Source organism: Phacochoerus africanus, chromosome 9 (assembly GCF_016906955.1).
Source record: "Phacochoerus africanus isolate WHEZ1 chromosome 9, ROS_Pafr_v1, whole genome shotgun sequence".
In the NCBI taxonomy this organism is placed as follows: Eukaryota; Metazoa; Chordata; class Mammalia; order Artiodactyla; family Suidae; genus Phacochoerus; species Phacochoerus africanus.
In genome coordinates this window covers 77,543,388-77,565,016 of record NC_062552.1, presented here as the reverse complement: position 1 = coordinate 77,565,016, position 21,629 = coordinate 77,543,388, and the positions used below count along the sequence as shown (strand labels likewise).

The 21,629-nt window shown below is 46.0% G+C and overlaps 1 pseudogene; it reads left to right on the top strand.

The window, feature by feature from the left end:
* The window catches only part of LOC125134938 (T cell receptor alpha chain MC.7.G5-like), a 446,151-nt pseudogene extending 425,099 nt beyond the window's left edge, over positions 1-21,052 (top strand).
* The last annotated feature ends 577 nt before the right edge of the window (positions 21,053-21,629 follow it).

Below are 21,629 nucleotides of genomic sequence, written 5' to 3'. Positions count from 1 at the left end.
TCCAGGCCATGTTTCTTTGCCTGTAAAATGAAAATATTTACGCTCACTTCATGAGTTTTTTAAAAGATAAAATAAATTAATGGATATGAAAGTATTTTTTAAATTAGGAAATGTTATACTTACATAAAATGTTGTTATTATTTGATTTTGGAACAAAAAGAAAAGGCTAGGACAGCTATAATTCTTTCAGCATGAAGAGAATATGTAGGTCCTTAGTAAAAGAGCTGTATTTCTGAAGTACAGTGACTTAAATGTCAACCACAGGAAAATGGCAGGGAAGGGAAGCCATTCTGTAAAGGCCTGCATGGCAGTGTAGATTCTGGGAGTAACTTCAAGGTTACCTTTGGAACTGGAACAATGCTTCAAGTCACCCCAAGTAAGTCTAAATCCCAAAGCATTTCCCCTGACTTGTGTTGTCTCCTCTCAGATGGTAATATTTGGAGCACATATTGGGATATAGTAGGCCTTTTCTGGCTATTTTCCAATTTAAATAAGGATCCTATAGAAGGATCTCTTGTCTGTCCCTTAACATTCTAATAGTTTTGTTCCATCCACATTGTGTTCTTTCTTAAGAGAAAAGCAGGCCAAGACATTACCCATGACACCAACTGTAAATAGTAAACTTGCCAAGGATAAGAACTAAAGAGAAGACACGTGGGATTTTCTACCAGACCTGAAGCAGAACGGGTGCCCTTTAATCAGAGGGATGCTTGGCTTTGGGTGCATAACAGGTCTGGAATAAGTAACCAGGCTACCAGCAAGCCACTAGGTCTGCAGGATAAGTTGACTGTAGGAGCAGGAAGCTGTCACTTATAATGATCTGAATGCTATTCCATGAAGTTTCAGGTTCATTGAAATTGAAATAAGGAGAGACATTATGGTAGGAATCTAAAAACTGACAAGAGTAATGGCGACAGAAAGACTAGATACATCTGTTGGATAAATAGAGTTGAAAATCATGAGTTGGATGGTGATAGACCCAGAGCTGTGAGTGGAGAGAGGCTTCATTTTAAGTGTTGCACAATAAATGCCCATAATTGAGTTAAATGGCCTGTATGCTATGTGCAGCGTAAAAAGAAAGTTAAGATGTAGTCCCCTTCATAGGTGAAAGAGGTGTACCTCTCAGTCTTGGGTATGGGCAGGATGTATGGGCTGGTAGATGTTTTTGGCTGACTAAGAAACACTGTGGGAATGATGGAGGCTATAAATGGATCTTCGGGAGAGGGACAAGACTGCTGGTCAGGCCTGGTAAGTAAAGTATCCGAGGAACAACAGAAAGATTGATGAAAATGTTTTCCTGTGGCAAGAAATGGCTATGTAATGGAGAATGAGCTGGAGTTTGAGGGGATCGTTGTTACTAGAGTTCTAATATCTGGTTCTAGCAAGAGAATTAACCCCAATACAGTTTCAGTCTCACTCTTGCAGGAACAAGGAGAAGGATTCTTCTTTCATAGCTCCCCCTAACATTTATCTGCCCTACGCTAAAAAGTTTCATGCATCCAGGGTAGATACAGATGTGTAGCAGCTCTGGTTCAACCTGCTTAGTTTCACATCACCTGTTCTTCATTTGTAAAACAAGGATAATAATAGCAAAATTTATGGCACGGATAGTGCCCAAATAAGACAAGGTGATAGATATATAGAGATTGTTAATCCATTTGGCATGTAATAGGTTCTCCATAAATACTGGTTTTCTTTCCCTTTCCCTTAGTGGGTCAGAGGTTGAAAGGCCCAACACTGCAGGCCATTTTTGTGTGGGGGTTTGCTACAGTGTGAATTCAGGATACAGCAAACTTACTTTTGGAAAGGGGACTATGCTTCTGGTCTCTCCAGGTAAATGTTGACCGCCCCCCTCCCCCATCCCATCCTGCTCCTGTTTCCTCGTTCTCTGGTTTAAGGTTTTTGCATGTACTGTGTTTTACCCTTATGAATGCATCATCCTTGTATTATCGGTTGACCTGTGAATTAAGGTTGAGCCTTCATAGAGGACTTTGAAAAACAACAATAACCAAAACAAAAGAGTTGGATTAGTAGAATTAGTAGTTGAATTAGTAGAACCAATTTCCTAGGTTAGAATAGAATAGAGACTAATACCCTAGATAATTGGGACAAACCTGGTTTCTCCAGAAACAGCCTGGCTTCCATTTAAAGACTAGACCCTCTCATCTCTCCCCAGCCATCCTTCCCATTCCTCTTCCCCCTACAGTCGCAATTCAGCTGTGGAATCTTGGACAATCTGTGACAACCCATAGCTACAGAAATCTTTCATTACTGAGAACATCTGCCTATTAAAACTGAAAGATCCTCAAGAGCAGAGACTCTTGTTATAGACCATGAAGTGTCTAATATGGTCCTTTTACAAAGTAAGTGTTTGATAAGTGCTTGTTTAATTGAAATCAGACACCCAGAGAAATCAAGTTTCCAGGCCAAAAGGAAGAAGTGAATACAATACACAACAACAATACATTCAGTATGTGGTGGAGTGGGAAAAATACTAAATTAAGAATCAAACCAATCTATGTTTTGATCTCTGCTCCCAACCAGCAGGGTAACTTGGAGCAGATCTCTTGCCTCTGGGGCTCTGTTTTCTCATCTATAAAAGACGAAGAAGGTCTGAATGACCTCTCTGGCTTCCTGGCACCAGCAGCCCATGAATTTATTCCATTTGGGGTGGGGGAGAGCTTTTTTGTCATACGAATAAGTCAAATAGCTATATTAAATCCAAGTGTTTTTAACTTATCAGGGTAAATCAGGAAAGGGGGTGAAGAGACAGAAGGGGGTTTATTGTGAAGCATCAGACACTGTGGGACTCATGGAGAGGAGGCAACAAATTCACTTTTGGGAAAGGCACCTGGCTACGAGTGGCACCGAGTAAGTGTGAGAATCTATTATGACAGTACATAGTACATTGCACTACAAAATGTATTCTGGTGATGGTGAATGGGAGAAAAGGAGACGTCATATTTGTCATTTGTATCTTATTTATGATTAACCATAATCTAGTGCTGAAGTAGTAAGAATTGTGGCACCCAAATAAATTAGTGAAATTTCAGAGACTCTATGAGCATATTTTCTTTAGGGTAGAATTTAGCAAACCATTAAGACTTCTCTCAAGATGTGAGGCTGACAGAAGCGCTGTCCAGTATTAGTCTTTAGCATAAGAATGGAGCTAAAAGGAGCCAGAAAGAGGAAAAATCTAGAAGAGCGGAAAATTGCATGGCCATGATCTAAAAGAACCTTTCTATTTCCACTGCCATTGATTCTGAGACTCACTGGGGGCAGTGGGGGGGGGGGGGGATGTGTGCAGGGGGAGGCTCTTCAAAGCCACTTCACCTATGCCCCAAATAAGCCATATCCAGTTCCTTCCAGAGGTGATGTCTCTTTGTACTAAACATTATTCAAGAAGAGTCAGTGAAGTGCAGAAAAGTGTGCCCAGGGCTTCTGGTTTCAGTCTAGAGTTCTAAATCTGACCGAGCCCCAAACGGCTGTGACAGTGAACAAGTCATTGCCCCTCTCTGTGCCCCAGACTCCACCAAGCTGAGATGAGAGTGTTGAAGCACTCAACATCTGTGGTTCTAGGACTTACTCCTATACCACCCTAGAGTTTATACAACTCAAGGGTACAGACTCTTAATGGCTATTTCATAAACAAATGCTATGATGCCAAAAATAAAACCCTATTAATCAATAATTTAATTTAACATAGAAATAATAGCCACTACCTCTCAGTTTCTATGATGTGTGGATATGCTGCTAGGTACATGACATGTAGTATCTCCAAACAACTCTAGGGAGCAAGGAGCAGTATCCAGGAAAGGAAACTGGGGCTCAGAAGAGTAATTGCCCAAGATCCCATGGTTAGTGAGTGGAAAGGTCTAGATTCAAACCAGGGTCTGCCTGCCTGCTCTCTCTACTACATTATGACACAGACCCTGTGCCAGGGCTTACTGAGAAATGAGAGAGGATGCCAATCAGAGTGAGTAAAGAAATACATGGGATTTATCCTTTGCATTCTCAGATATGGCCATGACTTAGAGATGGAGCTTTGGGAAATCCCCAAAGGTATAGGATTCTTCTCCCCTTTTAATGAGGAAACACGTAGTACAGGGGCTGCTGGGAGCATTTACCCCAGTGGAAAGAGGACAGAGAAGAGCTGGCAGCAGCCACTTCCTTGTTCTGACTCTCCCTCGCTATTTCTTGTATTCTCCCCAGGCAGACCAGCCTCCAGTGTAACCTGCTTACAAGTGCCTGACTCATTAGTGAGTTATAGAAATAGGCAGTGTTGAGGGCACTTGGGACATGGCTGGGTCATCGAACTTTAGCTCTGAAAGGGAGATTCAGGTCTCTTTCTTTATTTTCAATAAATAAAGAAATAGGCAGTGTTGAGGGCACTTGGGACATGGCTGGGTCATCGAACTTTAGCTCTGAAAGGGAGATTCAGGTCTCTTTCTTTATTTTCAATAAGGAAATTAAGACCCAGAGAGGTTAGTTGAATTGTCCATTATTATAAAGTCACTGAGAACTAGAGCTGGGACTAAAACCTGGGGATCCTGGTCCCTGGGCCTTATTCTATGATTACTGTTTGGTGAACTAACCCTTCCAGGAGGTAGGAGGTAGGAGATTGTTCATGAGCAGGAAAGAAACCAAATGGGTTTTACTGGAAGAGTATAAAAAAGTGCTCCTTATTATGAGCACCGTCCCATAAGCTCTGTGGGCCTGCTTCTCAGCTGTGGTGTAAAATGGAAGGAAAAGGAAATGGCCCATTTTGTCACAGCAGCAGTCACTGTGGGAAATACTGGAGGCTTTAAAGTTGTCTTTGGGGCAGGAACAAGACTATTTGTTGAAGCAAGTAAGTTCCCTGAAATAACCTGATTTATATTACAATTGTATTGTATTTACTGATTCTTTTCCCCCAGTGTTCTGTCTGCCATTTAAATTAAGAAGAAAGGTTGGCAATGATAATGTTGCATTATATTTATCCATGAGCCTTATTCATGCAAGAAACACACAGTGAATACTTAGTGTGGATGGATATAGCTCCCCTAGGTCTTGTCTAGAACTGGAACTCTGTAACTACATGAATGACTTTTTCAACCTGAATATTCACGGTATTTTTTTTGCATAATCCACTCTATAACAAAGCAGGCTCTTCTACTGGATTCTGACTTATTTCTTGTCATCGTCCAACGGACTTCAAACTGAAGGTAAAGAGTAAAATTCATGCCTCTTCCCACTTGGGGGCAAGTACACAGACACAGGATCATGCTTAGTAACTAATTTGTGTGTTAGTTACTTAGGAATCCCAAGCTATTGCCCAACTACAAGGTACTATTTTGTATAGAGCTAGCCCAGCTATAGGGTACGATTTTGTATAGCGTTTTGTCAGTGTGTGAACACAGGTTACCAGAAATTAGTGTTTGGAACTGGCACCCAACTTCTTATCATACCAAGTAAGTCAGATCTCCAGAAATATGTCATTTTCTCCAACTTCCAATACTGGATTCATATCTATACATGTAACATTTGCTCTGGTTTATAATAGAATATGATAACTGATCACTAGTATTGCCATTATTATTGTTACTATTACCTCTACTACTCTTTTGTTATTATAGATCATAACAATGCTGCTAACTTAGAATATATTTTTCTGGAGTTCCCATCATGGCACAGTGGTTAATGAATCTGACTAGGAACCATGAGGTTGAAGGTTCGATCCCTGGCCTTGCTCAGTGGGTTAAGGATCCGGCATTGCCGTGAGCTGTGGTGTAGGTTGCAGACGCGGCTCAGACCCCGTGCTGCTGTGGCTCTGGCGTAGGCCAGCGGCTATAGCTCCAATTCGACCCCTAGCCTGGGAACCTCCATATGCCGTGGAAGCAGCCCTAGAAAAGGCAAAAAAGACAAAAATATATATATATTTTTCTGCCACATTATTCTCTTTTACCCTTTAAGGAGAATCAGTGTCAAGATATCAGGAAAAAAAATGGTTGAGTTTCCTCTGGAGTCAAGTACCCTTACTTGTTCACTCAGTTTTCCCTTCTCTGCTGAGGGTCAGTACGCACCTCATGATATTTTGGGTTTTATGCTATCTCCAGATTGTCTCTCTGAGAAATGCTTTCTTGGTTTTTCCCCACCTAAGCACTAAGTTTTGCAGCTTATATTTACCAAAGTATACTTAGCTTTTAACCTCTCCCCAAACTGGCCTCCTTGTCCCAATAATTATGCACAGTGAACATCAGTTCAACTCAGTGATTACCGACTATCATCAACAAGCCAGGGGCCATAGTTGGTTTCAAAAGAAACAAAGAAAAGAAGCATAAGATGTGGTTCTTGCTCTCAAGAACTTCCAGTCTTATCAGAAAAACAAAATATTCATCTATTAAAAGTCTAGTAACAATTTATAGGTAAGCGTGCCTAGCAGAGTGCTGTGCATGGTCACACACAGGACTTGGGAGCCTACTGGCCAGAGACAGGGCAGCAGTGACAAAGGACAGTCCCCATCTCCAGGCAGAGAGCAAGCAGGATTCTACCCACATGTTTCTGGAAAAGGATTTAAGACTGTTAGCTGCTGAGATGTTTGACTTTCTTGATAAAACGGCTGCTTGACAGAAAGCAGCTTTGACTGAGGTGAGGATAGAAACAGTAGAAACAGGAATGAGTCAGGCGTGAGTCACCCGGGGGTCTCACTCGGTCCCCCAGAGGATGCGGTGACTCTGAGTCACGCCCAGGCATGTTTTTAGCATGTGGCCCAGCACAGCTTGCTGGAAATGCTCTTTCTCCTACTCTTTCTAGAAAAGTGAAAAATACATCTCTGCCTATGTCCCCATCAAAACAGTGGAGCCTTCCTCTCAGGCGCAGCAACCGAAGTGGGAAAATGCCCACTGCTGCCTGGGTATCTTTAGAAACACACACACCCACTCAGCCTATGAAGGAGGCAGGGTTTTCACAAAGTTTTGTAAAGGCTGTTTTCCCCAGAGGAGAAATAGCCAGAGGCTGTTTTGCTGATGACTGTGGTGAGGGAAATGGAGGCATGGGGCATCCGGGAAGATGCTGCTACAGCAACTAGAGAGGCTCCCCTTCAAGTCCTCAGAGCACCTAGCCATCCCTGGGAAAAGGCTGGGATCAGTCTTTCCAGGTTCCTGGCTTTTAGAGCTACTGGGAAGTGTGTGCGTCTGCCACGAGGTGTGGGCAAAGCCAGAACCTTTTTGTAATGCACTTACCCAGAGTGTGACTATGGGAACAACAGATTCACATTTGGGAAGGGGACCCAAGTAGTGGTCACACCAAGTAAGTGAGCCTGGACCCTCGCATCCATATGGCCCCCCTCCCCCCACTGCTGTTCCTACCCCTATAGGTGCTGGACGGCATCTTATGCCCATGGGAGGCGAGAGGGTATATCCTTCATCAATGTCCCACCTAACATGCTTAGAAGGTCCCTGTCCCCATTCTTTGTGTGCCCCTTGTTTCTTCCACCCTCCCTTCCTCTCAGCCTCTCCACTGACAATATAATACAAAATCTCCTTTGCCCTCCATCCTGGGAGCACTTGTATCTGACAAAAGAGTAACAGAGTCAGATTCTGCCGTTGCTCTGGGCAAGCAGGGTGGTGGCCATGGTGCTGCTGATGCTGCTGCAGGAGTTGCTACCCAGGAGCGTGCGTTTTCTCCTGGTAAAGGAAGTGAAGAGCTCTCCCGTCCCTAACCGCTGGCTCCCATCACTGCCTCTAGGCACTGAGGCTCCAGGGCCCCAGGACAGTTGTGAGGGATTCCTGCAAATTTTGGGGTGCCGGCTAGTCTTTTCCTAGCTTGTTGCCCCAACGCCACTGGGTCAATAGGTAGAGAGAGATCACATGAGACAGTTTGAGCAAAGGCTTTCTTCACTGTGTATATCAGGAGGAAACTATAGACCTATATTTGGAAGAGGGACCAGGCTTCTTGTTCATTCACGTGAGTATTGTAGAAATGGTCAAGGGATGTTTTGTAGACAGAGGATGTATGATGGAAGGATATGGCAATAATGAGGGAGTCTGGGATTGGTCTGCTCCGTCGTTAAAGGGTCCTTTGTTGTCTGGAGGTAGCTTATCATAGTGTCAGCTCTAATGAAATGATCGAGGCTGTGCTGGACAAGGTCTTGCATTGTGTTTGCAGAGGACAAATTCCTGAGGTTTGAGAAAAGAGGTTTCTCTCTCAGTTAGGTTTCTGAAGCAGATCTGTCTTCTTGGCAGCTGAAGGGTCTACCTCGCCCCCTAACTCTGTGCCTGAGACTCTCTCACCATGTCCCCTTGGATTCATATCTGTCCTACACGAGAGCATCCCAGACAGAATGCTGAGGCACCCTGGAGTGCTGGAGAGGGCTGTGGGGCAGGGACCGGTCTCCTCTGGCTGCAGAAGTTCTCAACCCTTCCCTCAGTGTAAAGCATTGCTGGGAACCATTGGATTATTAGCTACTATTTACTGAATGCCTGATGTGTACCAGTGACCATATTCTGTCCTTTGTAGAATTTCTTTTTCATTGCTCATATCCATCCTAACCCCAGATAATTGGTATTACACCCATTTTGCAGATGAGGAAACAGAGGCTTGGGGCAAGTAACTTGCCCAAGATCACACAGCTAGGAATAACAGAGCTAGAGGTTAACTCTAACCCATTTGGCTCCAGGGCCTTATTGTTAACTGTACCACACTGCCACCACCGTCCCTCTTGTACTCTGTGAAAGAAGACCCCGGACCTCAAAAGCCACCTGTCTGGTCCCTGGTTTGCCCATCCTAAGCCTTCTTGCCATGACGGCCATGGCAGCCCTGGTCCAGAGATCAGTAGAGTCATTGAATTGGAATTGCAGAGTACAAGTATGGCAAGGAGGGAAGCGGAAACCCAGGGGGACCGATTATTGAGCATAAAGTAACACAGAGAGAAATTAATTATCAAAAGCATGGAACTGGAGTTCCCTGGTGGCTCAGTGGGTTAAGGATCAGTGGCATCACAGGTGTGGCAAGGGTTCAATCCCTGGCCTGGGAACTTCCACATGCCATGGGCATGGCCGAAAAAAACCCCAATGAAACATGGAACAGGCTGTTCAAAAGCTCCATTCCCAAGAGTGAAGGCTATAAATTCATGGGTGGGAGGTAGGGAGCTCCCTGGCTGGCAGGGCAGGTATTTGTATTGCATTGTACCAGGGTGTGGACACAAGCGGCAGAAGACTCACTTGGGGGAGTGGAACAAAACTCCAAGTGCATCCAAGTAAGTGCCTGACTTTAGACTCCAGCCACAGATGCAGAAAATCCCTACTCTGCTTTCCTAGATGTTGAGTCTGCACTTCCTGAGCTAATTTCTCATGCTTCTTCATGAGGTTTGAGTGTTTTGAAATTTGAATTCCCAGCCACTAGCTCAATAGCGGTTTATTTTCTAAAGGTAGTCCTTGCCAGTGGGGTCTGGCCTTTGCATCATTACAGAGACAGTCTCTTGCTGTTTCTAGATTCCTTGGAGGCAAAAGAGCTTTATCAGAAAAGAAATCATGACTGATTACGCCAAAAAAATTACTTTTGTTACCATCTAGTTTTCACGAGAGATGATCAGGTTTAAACTTCCCAAAGACTCTGGGCATGGGAGATGCTCGCACAAAACTCCATATCTAATCAAGAAATATGAGAAGACCTTAAAGCCTAAATAATGCAAGAAAAACAATACTAAGTTTAGCAAATGGACCCATTCAGAACTTAAAACATAAATGAAATAGTCTTAATAAAAGAAAAGAGAGAGTAGAACTTCATTTGAAATTAATTAAAATATTTAGAGGGCTTTCATTCAACAAATATTTACTAAGCAACTGTTACATCCTAAGCACTATACTAGATTGAGGAAGGAAGGGAGGGAGAGGGGAGAAAAAGGAAGGAAAACACAGAGTCTGTGCCATGCAGGATCTCCCAGTGGGTTAACATCCATAGAAACAGACAATTATGGGAGTTTTCCTGTGGGTTAATGATCTGGCATTGTCATTGCTGTGGTGCAGGCCTGATCCCCGGCCCAGGAAGTTCTGCATGCCATGAGTAAAGCCAAAAAAAAAAAAAAATGCTAAGAGCATTTTCAGTCTTCAGGACTGAAATACAGTATAGAGCATTTTCCAAACTTCTTTGGGCTTGGAATCTTTTTGCAGAGAAATTTAGGACTAGAGTTCTGTGAAATTCTCATTAAGAAGGAGTTGTCTAAACTACTCTTAACTTTGGAGATTTATTTTATCCCCATATAAATGTCAACCCTAATCTTAGAACCCTCCAGAGAAATAGATTTTTGGGCCCAATATGTAACTCACTCCTGCTTCTCACAACCTTAAGCAGCCCTCCTTGTGCATTTTATGTGACTATTCCTATGGCAATACATAGAGTCTCTCTCTTTCTCTGCCCTCAAGGAGTAACAGATCCACTTTCTGAAATAAGAGTTTTCATAGGTTTCCCTTCCATGATTAAATCCTACCCCAGGTTTTCTGACTGTTGCCAGTGCTGTAAATTTTCCTTCAAGATTCATTGCCCAAATAATCCCTGGCTCTCCTCCAGCCTCTTCCAATTTTCCTCCTTCACTCTCAGCATGGAACCCAGAATGGCCATCCACCCTCCAGGAAGACCTGACCAGCTCAAGGCTGGCTATGAGCTATTACACAGAAAGCTCAGCAATTCGGACTCAGTGGGCCAGGCTTTTCTCTTGGGCCAGAGAAAGGGTGATTCTGGAGGAGCCTGTAAAACAGGCAAAGAGACATTGCTACCCCCAGGAAGCTGACCCTGCCAGGGGTTACAGTTCTTGTAAAGCACCCTCCGTGTGTGCGTATGGTCTGGTGGCTACAATAAGCTCATCTTTGGAGCCGGGACTAGGCTGGCCATACACCAACGTGAGTATGATGGTGCAAATGACGGGGGCAAAGTAGCAGACAACTTGTCTATAAGAAAACTGGCAGTAATTTATGGCAAGAGTGGGGATATGTGAAACACTCGTTTCCATTTCTTTAAGCCCTCTTGGTAACTTCAGATGTTCCCATTTCTCATATTAAAGACAGACATGCCAAGAGCCAACTGGGTAAATGAAAATCTGAGCAGAATAATTTACAGAAACATAAAAAGAGTTGCAGCTATTCGGTGCTTTCAAGCGAAGCCGATAATATCGGCCCCAGATAATCTGAACATTCAGGAAATTAACTAAGTGCCCTTGGGGGAGAGAGATGAGTTAATGGCAAACACAAATTCTCTTTTATGGCAGCAGGTCGCTAAATTCCCTGGACTGCCGAATGAGCATGGTGTCGGGATACCTTGTCCCAGAACCTGCCTCTCTGGAGTTTAGCAGTTTTTTTTTAATGTATTTTTTTATTAAAGTATAATTGATTTACCTTTCTTTAACTTCTGTTGCACAGCAAAGTGACCCAGTCATACACAGCTCCCTGTGCTATACAGTAGGACTCCATAGCCCATCCATTCCCAATGAAACAGTTTGCATCCACCAACCCCAAACTCCCGTCCATCCCATCCCCTCCCCTCTCCCCCCACCAACCACAAGTCTGCTCTTCATGGTCGAGATCTGTCTCTGTTCCATAGATAGGATCATTCCTGCCATTTTTTAGATTCCACATATAAATGATACCAGGTGGTATCTGTCTTTCTCTTTCTGACTTATTTCACTTAGTATGAGACTCTCTTGTTCCATCCCATATTGCTGCAAATGGCATTATTTTGTCCTTTTAAATGGCTGAGTAGTATTCCACTGTGTATACGTACCACATCTTGTTAGTCCATTCATCTGTCGATGGACATTTTAGTTATTGCCATGAACTACTCCCAGATCCCCTATCTGAATGGCGAGTATATCATGTGAAACAAAAAGGCATGGAGGCAGGATGGTGTGGGGTTCATAGCACAGCTTGGGAGGCTGGCAGATCTTGGGGTAGGCCTGGCCCTACCCTCTCTAGCTAATAAAGCCTCCACTTTTTCAACCACAAAATGACAATAACTGTATCATAGTAATATGTGACAATGCTTGGCATATAGCAAGCAATCAATAAATGCTATCTTTTCTAAATAATAATAATTATTTTATATAATTATTATATCATCATCAAGGCTTTGTTATACCAAAGATTCATCATTATAAAAGGAAAGGAAAATATCTTCCTTGGAAATAGAAAATCTAAGAAACAAAGATCCAGGGTGCCTTCTAGGATGGTGCCCTCGGTGCCTGGTGGGTGGGTTCCAGCAGGTTAACAGCAAGAAGGTTCTTGCAAAGACTTTACCCTTGGTGGGGATTCAGCAGTGGTAACAAGTTAAATTTTGGAGCAGGGACCAGACTGAGTGTCCAGCCAAGTAAGTAGAATGGGGCAAGGGTGAACATTGAGCCCAACTGTTTTCTTCTATAGGATCCCAATGGCTCTCTCCACCCAACCCAAAAGCCGCTCATTCTGTGCTCAATGCTCAGGAAACATCTTTGAGCTGGAACCCAAAGAATCATGAGACAGGTGATGAGCAAGTCGTCCTGGGGAGGATCCAAGATCCTGCTGCCCTGAGCAAGGGGTTTTTCTCCACTCAATTCCTGGTTTATGGAATCACAACCTCCCACCCAGGGCTCTACAGCAGGATGGGGCAGGAGAGAAATGATTAAACACACCAGAGACAAAGTCTCAACCCCAAAGAGCAAAAGGTCTAACTCTAATGAGTGTGATCCTCTGTCCCCTGTGAGAGGCAGTGCTTCTCCTACCGAAGCAGGAGGTAGGTCCAGCAAGTTTCTGTAATGCTGTCATCTGCTGTGTGAATACTGGAGCAATGACCGGTAAACTCATATTCGGGAAGGGAACCCAAGTGTCCATAATATCTGGTGAGTCATCCCGGGTGGCACCATTTGCCACTGCCTGGGCCAGCGTCAACCAATATTCCCCAGGGATGTCAGTATTACTATGTAAGGCTAACTGTGGGTGTTATAACTCATTTTCTTACAGAGGCCTCTATGAAGGGAAAAAGCAACACTATCGATCTTGAAAATCTGTGTTTCTCTAGGTCGAACATATTAAAATTTGACTTTAATAATTAGTGAATAATTTTAGATGCCTTCTATGTGGCCTGTCATACTCTATAAAATGGGAGACTGAGTATCAAGAGGTCTTGGCTGGATGCCTGAGCAGTCCTCAGGTAGTATAAAAACTATTGTAAATTTAGCAACCTGAAAGCCATTTTGGTATCAACCAACTGATGATGTCAATGGACACAGTAGCATTTCAGAGGAATAGGGTCCCGGCTGAAAAGGTGGCCTAGGTGGAGACGGTTTTATGCAAGAGAAAGGACTCAAGGGGGGATAAAATTAAAAGGGGGCTTAAAAAAAAAATCAGGTTTAAGGATAAGTACCTAGCTTTTTTGACTAAAAAGTCTAATTAGCAGAAAGTTTGCAAATCTGATGGTCACTAGGCCACTTGTTTATCGAACAATTATTTCTTGAGTCCCTAGTATGTGCCGGGTACTTGGGGCAGAGCGGTAATCTAGAGACAGGCCTTTGCTGTCACAGAGCTTACATTCCAGGGAGCCAGAGTGAAGAGCATGGTACAGCTGTACTCATACAGGGCACATGAAGGACTTGAGCAAGGAAATTCAAGCTCTCCAGATCATGCCAGGAAGTGTGAGCATCATCCCATTGGCCACAGGGAGTCCCAGAATTATTTTGAACCAAAAGTGACCCTAACAAGCTCCATGTTTTAGACAAGTCATTTGGAAGATGACCTCAAAGAAGAGACTGAAGTTAGGGAAGCAGGGAGAGGGTAAGCGAGGCAATCAGGAATAGGGAAGCGTTACGGGAGAAACACACAGAGAAGCCCAAAGGGCACCAACGGTAAAAAAAAAAAAAAAAAATGAGACTTGAGAGGGACTAAAAGTCATCTCAGTTCTTCTGACTTTCACTTACTGCTATTTCTTTTTAATCTCTCGCTAGCAAAGTTGAGCAACAACTGGCCTGCCCCGGTAGTCACCCCTCACAGACCTCAAGATGGCTTTTGAGTCTCACACTCAGCCGCTGGTGCCTTTCCTGTGTCTGTAGCACTGCTCCCTCCAGACCAGTGCTGTCTGATGGGACTCTCCAGGACAATGGAAATGTTCGTCCATCTGCCCTGACCAATACTGGAGGCACCAGCCACACATGGCTATTGCCCTCTTAAAAGGAAGTTTTAATTGTTAAATGAATTTTTAATTTAACATGATTTGGGTTAGTCTTTTTTTTTTTTTTTTGCTTTTTTTGGGCCACACCCATGGCATATGGAAGTTCCCAGGCTAGGGGTTGAACCGGAGCTACAGCTGCCAGCCTACATCACAGCCACAGTGACACCAGATCTGAGCCACATCTGCGACCTATACCACTGCTCATGGTAGCGCTGGATCCTTAACCCACTGAGCAAGGCCAGGGATTGAACCTGCAACCTCATGGTTCCTAGTCGTATTCGCTTCCACTGCGCCATGACAGGAACTCCGGGTTAGTCTTAATTTCAATAGCCGTGTGAAGCTAAAGACTATTGCACTGGACAGTGTGGTCTGTACCTCCTCCGACCTGACACCCACCTCTAGGGCTGGAGTGAGAGTTTAACCAGGACTCCAAGTTGGGCACTGGACTCGTACAGCAACCCCCTTTCTCCTTTAAGGCCAACCTGTGTCTGGTGACAACCTTAGCCTCTGCCTTCTTTTTGTTTGTTTGTTGTGTTGTGTTTTGTTTTAAATGTTTACTGGTCACTAGAGTGAAAAAAATATACCGACAGGTCAATATCAGAACGATGATGAAAATCATAGCTAGTAGTGGTTTAATATGCACTCTTTATGAACGGTATGATAAGAATTTTTGTTTGATTGCCTCTGCCTTCTTGAGGCCACATTCTCTCAGCACCTGCACACCTTCCATGTCCCTAACCCTGATCCCACCCATGATTCTCCCTGATGACTAACAAACCTGCTAGGGTATGATGTCGGCTAATGGCTTCCAGTCTCTCCCCTCCCAGTAATTTATGGGATTTAGGCCATAGGTCCTTAACCCACAGTGATGTCAGAGCCACAGGTAGATAGATGGAGACTGGTGGTGGGAGCAGGCAGAATCCTTTGAAGCCAGAGCTTCGGATGTGGCTCACATGTGACTGTGGACCCTCTCCTGCTCTGCTGCTCCAGGGACAGCCCCCACCCCCCTCAGGCAGCTCTGCCTTGACTCAGCCTCCCAAGGCCATGCCAAGGGCTGATTCCCTTGGTTTGGGGCCCAGCTGGAGATCTGCAATGCCAAGGCCACCCTGGCTGGCTCAGTGAAAGGGGTGCATCAGTCAGTGCTGGTCTAAAAAATTTTGCATGCGTGGTGAGGAGCTGTGGGAGCAGAGAACCACAGGGGCAGGAAGCTCTAGTCCCAACCCTGCTGTAAACTCTGGGTGGCCCCAATGTGTTAATCCTCCCAGCAAACCTCTGCTTCCTCCTCCAAATGCAGGAGGTCTGAAAGAATAAACAATGAGAATTGCATGAAAAATCCTACAAAAATACTAAAGAGTCATTCTTAGCACTAAAGAAAAGCCTCCAGCCACTCCTGCTTCCTGGCCATGAAGAAAGAGTAGAAACTGGCTGTGTGTTACTTGGTAGCACGTTGCCATGGCAATAAGCAATAACCTGGTAGTATCAAGAGCTACAATGACTAAAATTATTTCAGTACTTCACAGTTTACTAAACATAATTTTCTTCACATAAAATATAGGAAAGCAGATAAGGAAACATCCCCACGTTACAGATAAAATTCCTGACACTAAGGAGCTGGTATGAGTTGTGTAAGGCATTATATCTGATAGAGCCAGGGCCTGGACTCAGGTATTCTTATTTAGGGTCTAAAACTTTTGGAGTTCCCTGGTGCTTCAGCAGGTTAAGGATCCAGCATTGTCACTGCTGTGGCATGGGTTCGATCCCTAGCCCTGAAAGGTCCGTATGCCCAGGGTGCAGCAGACCACCCCAGATTCTAAGACGTATGGTTTGTTTTGCTGGGCCTCTTTTCTATGCTTGCTTTGTTCTGCCAGAGCCACGTTGTTGCTTACTAGTCCTGGCTAAGTTTTGAAGAAGTTCCTTTTAAGAAGAATGGGCAATATCCATAAGCAGCCCTGCATTTCTGGTTTCCTTGAATGGCAGGCAGGGCCTGGCAGAGAGCGTTCCCCGACAGCCTGGCCTCTTGGCCAGGACTTGTATCATGTGCCTATCTCTGAGTCCCATCCATTGCAAGCAGCTGGTTTCCAGAATGTTCTTTCCCATCAAAAGCCTGATCATGTGATTTGTCAGCTCTGCAAGAGCCACACTCTTGCCCTTCACTGGCATCTGGACTTGGGCCTGGGTTGGGGCAAGGAGGGAGACGAGCTTTTCCTAACCCAGGTCCTTTTTTTGGTCGACAGATATCAAGAACCCTGACCCCCGCTGTGTACCAGCTGAAAAGCCCCAAATCTAACAACATCAGTGTATGCCTATACACCGATTTTCAAATGAATACAACAAAAGACTCAGAGCCCACGGTGTTCAGCTTGAGCAGGACTGTGTTCAACTCAAACACAACTGTGCTAGACATGGGGGCCGTGGGTTCCAAGAGCAACGGGCTCGTGGCTTGGAGCAAAAGCAACCGATTTTGAATGTCAAAGCACCTTCCAGCAGGAATTCTATCCTAACTCAGGTGAGTGCAGCCTTGATTGCCAGTCTAAGCTGAGTTCAAGAGGCCTACTGGGCCCAGGGCTCGGGTCCATGGTATCTAAAAGCTGCTCTAATTGGTGATCTCAGCCACATCAATTGTCAGCAAAACCCCCTCTGCTCTTGTTGCTGAATACCAAGGAGCCCCATCCCAGCAGGCCACAGAACGTCCTGGGCAAACGGCAGAGGGGGTGAGGTAGAGGGAGAGGGCACTGCCCTGAGGCTCACCCGCTCTGAGCCCCCACCTCCCTGCCTCTGCTCAGCCCCTTACTGCTCCTCCAGGCCCAGCTCTGATGCACTTCTCTAAGAGCTCTCCCTTTATTTCTCCCTTCCTGCCAAAGGTCTTTCCCAGCTTCTAACCTCATTCATTCACTCAGCAATCACTGATTATGCATTTACAACATGCCGGGTGCTGCTTGAAGGAGTATACACATCGGATGAGGGCTCTGCCCAAGCAAGCCCCGTTCTGGTTGGGAGAGACCACCATTAGCAAACAGAAGTCTAGAGAACTCCATGGGAGTTCCCATTGTGGCTCAGCAGGTTAAGGACCCGACATTGTCTCTGTGAGGATATCTCTGTCCTAGTTCAGTGGGTTAAGGATCTGTCATTGCCTGCTGCAAGCTGTGGTGTAGGTCACAGCTGCAGTTCCGATTAGACCCCCTGGCCCAGGAAACTTCCATATGCTGGTAGGAATGGTCATAAAATGAAAAAGAAAAGAGAAGAGAAAAGAAAAAGGAAGGAAGGCAGAGAGAGAGAGAGAGAGAGAGAGAGAGAAAGAAATAAAGAAAGAAAGAAATGAAAGAAAGAAAGAAAGAAAGAGAAGAAAGAAAGAAAGAAAGAAGAAAGAAAGAGAGAGAGAGGAGAGAAAGAAAGAAAGAAAGAAAAAGAAAGAAAGAAAGAAAAGAAAGAAATCTAGAGAATTCCAAACTGTAAAATGTGCTTTAATTTGGAGTGGACGAAACAGCCCCCTCAGATGAGAAAGCCAGAGAAGGGCTTTCTGGGGAAACGCTATTTGAGCTGAGATTTCCAGGCTAAGAAGGTCCCTGACAAGGACAGAAAAAGGACTCTATGGAGGCCTGAGCCAGGAGCACAGTAAGAAAGGAGATAGGCAGGAAGAAATGAGACAGAAGAGGCAGGCAAGGGCCAGATCACGGGGCCACACCTGTCACGAGAGGGAGATACTGTTCTAGGTACAATGAGAAGCTATTGATTGGCTACATGAAGGGAATGACATCCAATTTACTATAAAATCACTGGGAGTTCCCTGGTGGCTCAGCGGGTTAAGAATCCAGCATTGTCACTGCTGTGGCTCAGGTCGCTGCTGTGGCATGGCTTTGGTCCCTGGCTAGGGAACTTCCACATGTTGTGGGTGCAGCCAAAAAAAAAAAAAATCACTCTGACTGCTGAGTGGAAAATAGACTGTAGGAGCTGAGAGTGGAGGCAGAAAAAAAGAAGCCACTGCAGCAGGGAAATGATGGAGGCCGGCATGGGGTTGTGGCAAGGGAGCTGAGTGCCCAAACGCTATTTGGGATTCAGCGGTAGGACCATGTTGGGAGAAGGAAGAGGGGATCAAGGAAGGTGGCCGGATTTTATTTCTGAGCAGCTGAGTCAATGATAGTGCCACTTACTTAGATGGAGAAAACAAACAAACTTGGGGTGCAGGAATCAAAACTTTGTGAAACACACGGAAGCATCTATACCCCTTGCGGCACTTGGCACAGTGTCTGCCCTCTCGCTATTGGACTCTAGACTTCAACCTGCCCAAGGGCAGGGTGTGGTGGCTCCTTCCAGCCTTGTGTCCTGTAACATGTCCTTAGCACACCCAGTGTTTGTTATGTGAATGAAATGGTGCCCAGAAGCCAGGGTGAGGGTCCTTCAGGGGTCAGTGGCTCATCCCAGCAGGTGCCCATATGTGACATGTTTCCTCCAGATCTCTCCATGAGGAAGCATGGAAAGGCTGGAGACATTCATCAGTCCAAAATCCTAGGAACTCTGGGGTGGGACAGTTGGCACGCCCCAGACTCTAAGAAAAACGTGTTTGTCTTTTCAGGAATTTCCTGTGATGCCAAGTTGGTAGAGAAAAGCTTTGAAACGGGTAAGAGAGGGGTCTATCTGGCTTCACACAGGTTTGGGGCGGGGGGGGGGGACGATGATGAACCCACAATTATCCAGACTAGATAGAGCAGGTGGATAGTGGGAAGGAATGTGGGGGTCTAGGAATGAAGTTTAAGGAAAAAGAACAGCAATTCAAGCCCCCTGCCCCCGCCTCAGAGCTGCCCAGGGGGCTTTCTTGGATCCCCAGTTTCCTCTCACCATCTCTAATTTTCTTTCCCACTCTAAGTACTTTGCGGACGAGTCTAGTTTTGCTAGACCAATGACTCACTCATCGGCCTCTGAATTCCTTTCAATGGCTCCACTGTCTGGAGCTTCTGGGTGGCCCAGCTGTGAAATCTCTGACTGGCTTGCCTATAGCCCTAGGCTAACCCAGTCATCCTGAGGACGTTTTTTCCCGCCATAGCCAGGGGCACTGCCTTCTTTTGAGAAGAGCAGCAGAACTCCTGTAGGTGGCGACCCTCGCTCAAAGATCCCCACCCCTCCACACCACCTACCCTGGACCCAATCAATATTCATTTCCATTTGAGACCTCGTTACTGAGTCATCCCTCTTGTGGTTCAGCCATTAGATTCTTGCTAAGGGGCCAGACCCGGGGCATGCCTGTGTAAGTTCTGAGCCCCCACCATCCCCATCCGCTGAGGGGCTCAGAGATAAAATAAAGGGGCAGGCCAGCTATGGTTTCCCTTTGGAAATTAAATGCTGTTGGACCTGGAGGAAATAAGTACAAATATGTTGCTGAGGCGATGTTCACGGATGCTCAGAGAGGCAGATCCAGGGGCTGAAGCCCACCCTATCCCCACCCTGCTTTCAGTGTCACGGGAGTCATGGAGACCTGAGGGTGCATGCCCATGACCACTGTGGCTGCTTGGTTTTGCAGATATGAACCTCAACCTCCAAAACCTGTCAGTGATGGGGTTCCGCATCATCCTCCTGAAAATGGTTGGGTTTAACCTGCTCATGACACTGCGGCTGTGGTCCAGCTAAGGTGAGCGGTGTCTCAGCCAGGCAGCGGGAGGTGGGGGCCTTAGGGTGGGTCCCCAAGCTCTGATAGTGAACCTCCCCTCAGGCTCTTGCTTTTAGATCCTCACTCTGGGTCCACCAGACTCCCCCTTTTCTCCTGTTTGGAGTTCCTCTTGTTAATAGCGATGGCCTGGGACCCTTGACTAAAACAGAATACACTGCTATGGTGACAACAGTCACCTTGGTGGAGCCATGTCTCCCCTACAAAGCATGAGGAACAGTTGTTATCCTCATTTTGAAAGTGAAGAAACTGAGGCCAAGTAGCATCAAGGGCCTTACAGCTAAAGGGTGGAAGAATGAAGAGACTTGGGACCCAGACTCAATCATATCCGAGCCCTCTATCGAACCCCCTTCCTGGCAGCTCCTGAATTCCTTTCCTCAGGTCCTCTGACCCCAATATCGTGAGAAGATATGATACTCACATTACACCCTAATCCTGGCTACAGTCTCCATACCCTTCTCACGCCCCACCCGTGTCCCTGGCCGCCACACTGACAAGAAGCATCCTGTTCCACCTCCATCCAAAAGAACCGCAGGTCCATGTGCTCCTAGAACCCTACAAACAGAGGCCTCCCCATCATGTCCCTAACTGTCCTGGAGCCCCTCAGTATGCAGCCTGACTTCTGTTCTTCCTCATTCCAGGTCACCAAGAGCAGGAGAGCCCCCCGATCCCTCGCTCCCTCGCTCCCTCACCCCCTGCTCCTCCTCATGGCCCCTCCCCTCAGTCTCCAAGCAGCAAGGTGCCTGCACTCTCCGCCCCACTGGAGGGAAGGCTCCCTCCACCGCTCTGGCCCCTCCACTGATACCACCAACTGGATCCTACTGGATATTGGGATATTTATGATCAAGATGCTGAAGAGCTTCCCAACGCTGCTGCCACCCCTTCTGCTCCCTCACTGCTGCTTGACACTGCCTGGCACTCCCGCCAAAGATGACAGGGGCTGTTGTAGCCCCTCCGGGGCCGTGGGAGACTTCCCACCCCTCCCCAGAGACTGCCTCTGCCGTCCCACTGGATGATCCCTGGGGGTTCTCTTGGGCCTTAGCCCCTGAGGAATGTTGTGCAGAGTTTATATTTTTTTAAAATAGTCTTCATAAAGAAATACCTATCATTCCTTTTTCCAAAGTAGTGGGAGAAATTATCTCATTGTCCAGGCCCTGCTCTGCTGTGTATCTGAGCCACATTGTGTATTCTGCTGCCACGGCGTCAATAAAAGCGATTTGGAAGAACAGAGCCTGTGCTCCTGTTTGACTGGGTTTGGTCAGGGTTGTCTTCAGCTCCCTGTGGATCATTGGCTGGGCAGAAAGACACCAAGGTGTTTGTCCACAGTGACGTTCGGGGAGCCTAACTCAATAAGCGCTTAAGTCAACCTCTTCCCGGAATAACCTCTAAAAAATTCCACTTAGAAGGCTGTCCTGGGGGCCGGGCAAACCCACTTAAAAGCTCAGGTCTCTGTTCTTCCACTGGGCCACCCATGGGCACATGGGTGGTAATGACCGGTCGTTGAAATTTGGCAGACAGGGACCACACACTAAGTGTCCCCAAAAGGCCACCCACTGTCTCCTGCCAAGGAACACTTCCTTTGCCTTTCCTTTTAGACTGGATTCCCAATGAAACTGTGCCTTGCCCTGCAGATTCCTGGCCGGGGACCACCCACCTCTCCACTGCCTGGGTCCCAACCCAATGCCAACCCCCTTGGAGTGCCCAGGAGTGGGGGAAGAGGGAGGAGATTGCGACCCGAGCCAGCCTTTCTACTCCTATCAGCCTGGATATGACCATGAGGAAGGAAGGGATGTGCTCTGGCCCCTCA